This window comes from Trachymyrmex septentrionalis, unplaced genomic scaffold (assembly GCF_001594115.1).
Source record: "Trachymyrmex septentrionalis isolate Tsep2-gDNA-1 unplaced genomic scaffold, Tsep1.0 scaffold97, whole genome shotgun sequence".
NCBI lineage: Eukaryota > Metazoa > Arthropoda > Insecta > Hymenoptera > Formicidae > Trachymyrmex > Trachymyrmex septentrionalis.
The window spans coordinates 2,124,422-2,130,544 of NW_017306160.1; positions in this window are offsets into that span (position 1 = coordinate 2,124,422).

The following is a 6,123-nucleotide window of genomic DNA, read 5'->3' on the forward strand; positions in this document are numbered from 1 at the left end:
TCTCTCTCTCTAACGCAATATATGTGTGAATGTTCGTCAAGAAAAAATAATGAATACAGGAAAGTCGATCCTTGATGTTTTCAAAGCGACAACCAAATATAGAAAAGTAATATATATACAAATATTATTCTTTGCCGAAATCACACCAGGCCACGCTTTCGATTCATATCCGGTCTGCATATGCGTTACGCAAACTACAATTGAACGTAGACGATTTTTCCTGGAACCGACTTGTTTGTTGAAAAAAAAAAACGTAGATTTGTGACGCGAATTTGTTTCCGTAAAAAAATATGTACTATTTCGCTTGACAAATACAATGTTGCCAACGAAAAACATTTATATATTTCACGTGAGAACGTAAAACATCGGCAGTTTATATTCGAAATAATAGCTAGGATATCCAATATCTGGCGAAAAAAACATTTTGAAAACAGATTCTTCAACGAATGTATTTCGAATCCATTTCTATTATACATAGACACATATAATTAGCATTTTCAGAAATTAATTGTAAAGATACAAGCATTTTTAGACTGCAAAAAGTTTCTATATATAAAATGTATAATAGTAATATTTCTACATAAAAAAATATTAATCATCGAATGTAGATAGCACAATTCTGCTCTCTGAATAATTTCACACGACTAAACGTAAAATATACTCACCTAATTATCGTTCTTATTTTACGTTACAAATATCACTGAACAGAACGTAGTAAAATACTACTACCACTTACTCCGATGTTCTCTTTAAGAATTTCTTTAAGTCCTTCATACGTTCTCATTTCTTATGTGCGAAAATCAAATATCCATGTTGCCTTCCCATCTCCTCCCCCCCCCCTCTCTCTCTCTCTCTCTCTCTCTCTCTCTCTTCGCCTTAGGCAAGAACTTTATTCATACATCGAAGCTGTGAATAGCGGCGATGTTTGCTGTACCAGATATTAACTGTATCTATACAGTGTGCCCACTGGGTTCAGGATATTATGATCGTTCTTGGGGCATAATTAGTAATCCCTGGCACGTGACAGCCACGTGACTGCGGCTCACATGCGACGTACACCTTGGCCCAAAGGGGCCCATATAAACGATCGCAGTAACAGAGAGGCAGTAACGGGGGATCCGAAATGGTCAGGCGCTCGCACGTGCATCAAAAAGCTCTTCCAAGTATCATCGGTTTTATTGATTCATGAGTTCCATCACACCATCTTGTGCATTTTTAATTTATCGTTCAAACTTAAAATGTATTTTATGTGAATCTTGAACAAATATCTGAAGTTTGTTAAACTTTGATCTTTTTTTACCTTGTAAAATGACAAGAAAATACATGAATGCTTTACGACGCAATTTGTTGTGAAATATTTATACTATAGTTTTATACTTACATTACATAAATATATTTACAATAAACACTATACAGATTTTAATTTTATATTAAGTCTAGGAAATACATTCTAAATTTCTGAAAGTAATTAATCAATCAAAATAATCTATCTCACATAGCTATTTTTAGTAAAAGAGATTGTATTCACAAAAAAATTTTGTCAGGATAATGATTAAATTATTATATATATATATAGCAAAAATTTTCTAAAACCATGTCATTTTTTATGGATACAGGAATATCGTAATTAATAATATCAAAGACTTGTTAGACGATAAATTATATAGATGATAAGAAAAATTTACTCACCAACTTCATTTAAAAAAAAAAAGTCGTTCTAAATAACATACATGTATAATGCTTTTAATGCAAACCATTTTACACAACAAATTAATATTATATCAGCAATTTACAATAAAAAAAAAAGAGATTTTTCTACCTGTACTGATTGAGTCATAAGCATTTTAACAATCAATCTCGTATAACAACCGACCCCAGTTTCCCCTACCCTTGAAACCAGATCAACAGGCTCGATAAACACAATCCGCAATACACGTCCGGCTGCCTTCATAACAAATTCAACTCGATATTTATTTCATGCGGAACATGAAATGCCTTTGCCAGTGATCCCGATGCTATGTGGGAGAATTTTATTGCCGTAATGTGCACGAAATTCATCCCATACAAATATCAAACCGTCCTGGAGAAATTCTTCAATTAGGGACATCACTTTATGACTAATGTCCTTATTTATTCCAAAAAATAATACGTTTAAAATTTCGTCTCGTTTCTTTTTTTAATTTTAATTAAGCAAACAAATAATTATATTTTTGTGTTTACCTTAATTTTTATTATAACATAATTTTTCGATATCACACACAAACGCACAACGATATTCGAAAAAATTTCGAACACGATTTATAAATGATCCCAAGAACGCGAAATTTTTTTCTAACTTTTCATTTACTTCCAATAAATACTTTTACGTCAACGATCCGTGAAATTTATTTTAAACATTGCGATGCGCGTGCATGCAATTGCTATTGCAAACCTGTGGTAGAGAACGCTTCGAACACCACGTAGATTCATGACGCGCGAATGTTCCCACCGCGCCGAGTCATTTTCACTCTAAACCAGGGTGCAAGCCACATTTATAACCGCCAGTAAATGGTCATTAATTATTTATGTGCGGTAAGGTATAACGACTTCAGCGCGTGTCGAAGCCTTTAGCGCTCTTTCACTGGCATTACAGCGAAATCCGCCGGGGCGTCACCTTTACGTCCTTCATTCCCGCCCTAGAAGGATGTGGACGGCTTTATTATCGATACATCAAGCTGGTTAACTATCTCGACGTACGCGACTATTAATATAACTGATATCAATCTAATTAATGTTATTAATTGCATCATTTAAAATTCACATTTTAATTACGCAAAACGAAGCTGTCTTAAAAAGATATAGCGATACTTAGAAATTATTGGGAAAAAAGAACAATAATCAGCGATTGTTATCATTTTACCATATGCTATCATTTTTTCTTTACGTTTGTGTTATAAACGTAATAAATATATAGCATAAATTTTATATTATAATATTTTCTATCATAATTATTTATAATGTTTTGCAATAAATGCATCGTTTATTCAGTTAGGCGAATATTTGAGAGAAGCTGATAGTTAAACGAAAAATAATTATTCAGTTTCTCCGCGTATGTGTGATTTTATGTGAAAATATAATGACACTTCGGGAGTTTCTATTGACAAGCTATATCGTGTAGCATGCTATCGGAGCGCTTCGGTTTAATTAACATCGCCGCGCTCGCATATCTTACCTTCAGATAGATACTGAAAATGATAACGATGTATGGACAGCCTTCTATTCTCAGGAGATGAAAAATATTGCCGATTATGCGTTATCGTTTTCAAACATTGACATATGTTGGAGTTTCTTGCGTGAAATAATAAATGCGCTTTAAAACAATTGTCTATGTCATTTAAAATCTTTTCTCTTTCATCTTATCTCTCTCTCTTCTTTGAGTCGATGTGATGAAAAGATACTTTATATTAATTTATTTAGAAAGAATACAGAATAGAATATAAGAATATATAAAAGTATTTAATATAAATAAAACTTCTATAAATTAATAAAAAAAATGAGCAATAATGAGATAAATTAAATCTTTTACATGTTTCTTTTTATACATAATATTATAATTTAAAAGGGAGAAAAGTATTAAAAAATTACACAGAAAATTACTAAATTTAAGATATTAGAGTCTATCTTTAAAAAGTTACAAAAGATTTTTAAATTAAATAATTGCTAAGGCAAAGTATCCTTCTTTTACAAATATAACAGTGGACAATTAATATTCAACTATTTTTCTCTCATTATATATTATTAAATAAAGTTTTGTAAAAAAGGCAAGGAAGAATTTAAAAATCGTTCTAACTTAATTGACATTCTTTTTTATAGTAATAGCTTTTCCAAGAATAGCAGTTCTTGAATGACGCGCGTCCTATTGGATGTCCACCAATTTTTGGGAAAACGAAGATCCGCCAGCAAGATGGCGGCTTTTGTCTACGCTCTGGATCGCTGCGGATAAAGGGGCTCTAGCTTGGTACAAGGGATCAACATGAGCTTAACGGCAGGCGCCAATATACCTTCCTACCCCCTACATACCAACCAAGCCGTCAAGCTGTGGTATTAAACAGGGTATGCGTGAGGTCCACGGTGGTTGGTCACGTGTATGCCTTCAGCTTTCCTTTTATGCACATAGATTCTTAGGGATTCCAAGAAAGCGCGCGATACTCGTCCGCCACATTCGTCTGGCAACGATATTATTAAAGAGATAGTTATGAGATAAATTTTCATCTATCTTCTTTAAAGCAGTGCAATTTTACTGAAAAAGTTTTTGTTTATACTTAAAAAAAAAACATATTTTTTGTATACAAAAATTTCCTACAAATTTCCTACAAAAAAGAAGAGAACGTATAAAGTTTATTAATTATATTTGAACAACTTTTATTTGATTTTTTAAAACGGTTTATTCGGAAGAATTACAATAATGAAAAAATTACAATCACATTGTTCCATCGATCATAAGCATCATGATCGGAGTATCGATGTAATATCATTTGTATCGTCGAATATGTCTGGCTAATGAACTTTCTGATTAATTACAATCGCCCAACGTCGCCAGTGTCCACTTCGAAAATGCACCTTTCTCAATTTCCAGAAGCAAGGCTTGCTTAAAAAGCTGTTAACGCTTTTGGGATAAACGAGAGTATTTTGGCCCTTTCAAGCGCGATGTCAGCCGATGTGTAAGAGGATCAACGTCTGAGCTTTTATCCCTTCGAGTATCCTACAAAGTTTAATTAAAAACCAGAGAAGGAAAGCGTATAAAATATACGTCTGCCATCTTTGTTCGTCACGAAGTGTTTCATAACACAGAAACGGACGTGGAATAACCGCACATATAATTTTTGATAATATTTTCGTTAGAAGTAGTTTCCCGTATGCTAACAAAATCGATGAGAAATATCAATTTGCTGAGTTAAAATCATTCTTAATTCAATGACAAGAATAATATATTATTTATTATTTACTAATAATATAATATACAAATTTAATAGTTTTCGAAGCGTTAAAGAAATTTCGCAAACAATTTCAATATATTGTATTAAAAATCAATAGATATTAAAAATTAATACGCATTATATTACAGCAGTACATTTTACAGCTTCATTCAAGTTTTTTACAATTTCACTCAACAATTAAATTATGTCACAATGTCAACTAGATATTAGATATAAAGAAAGTTACTATCTTTAGATTTATTTCTTGAAAGAGAATCTCGTGTCTTCTGATTTCTTAAACGACGTATATGTTTAATTTAACTGATCGCTTCATGAAACATGCCGCTCATTTTCGCGGAAATAAATTTAGTCGCGAAGCATCAAAAAAAAAGAAAAAAGATTATAGGAAAATTGCATGAGAGACGCGCGAATATTTCCGTGAATCTCTTTCGGTCCTTGGGCTCTAGGCTGTGCTGTAGCATTGTATAAAGCGCAAGCCTCGTCCTGTAGTAGGAGTCTCCCTGCTCCTCCTCACCGCACTATTGACGGGAGTTTTAATAAAAGTACCCCCACCACAGGAAAGCGCGCTAAACGTCGCAGTAGAAGGACTTGGTGAGCGCGCGGAGCCAAGAAGATATTGGGTAAAGCAAAGATCGTAAGGACACTTAGAGACATCGGGACCCGGCAGAAATTTCGGTCGGGAAAAATTCAGCAAGCCTGAGCGTTGACGCAAAAATAATTACGATCTTCATAGACGATAATTGCGATAAACGACGTCCGACTAGATGAATATTTCATCGGGCATTTTAAAAGAATTTCAAAAAAAAAAAAGCCGAATTGAAAGCCATCGGTAATGACGTGCCAAATAATGTAAATTTGAATTATATTTTCTACTGATTAATTTATGATAAAAAAGAAAGAATAAATAAATAAAAAAGGAAATGAAAACAAATAAAAATTAGACAAGAGTAGACTTGATACTTTATAAACTCAATATTCATGAACTGTGAAGAAAAGAGAGAAGGAGAGTTCTTTCTTTATTAAATAAATATATAACATTTTAATTAAATAATATCTATAATTTCTTCGGATAAAGACATTTCCAAATTTATTAATCTATAAAATAAAATATTTTTGTTGAGGTCAGAATGTTATACGCGCGCAAACA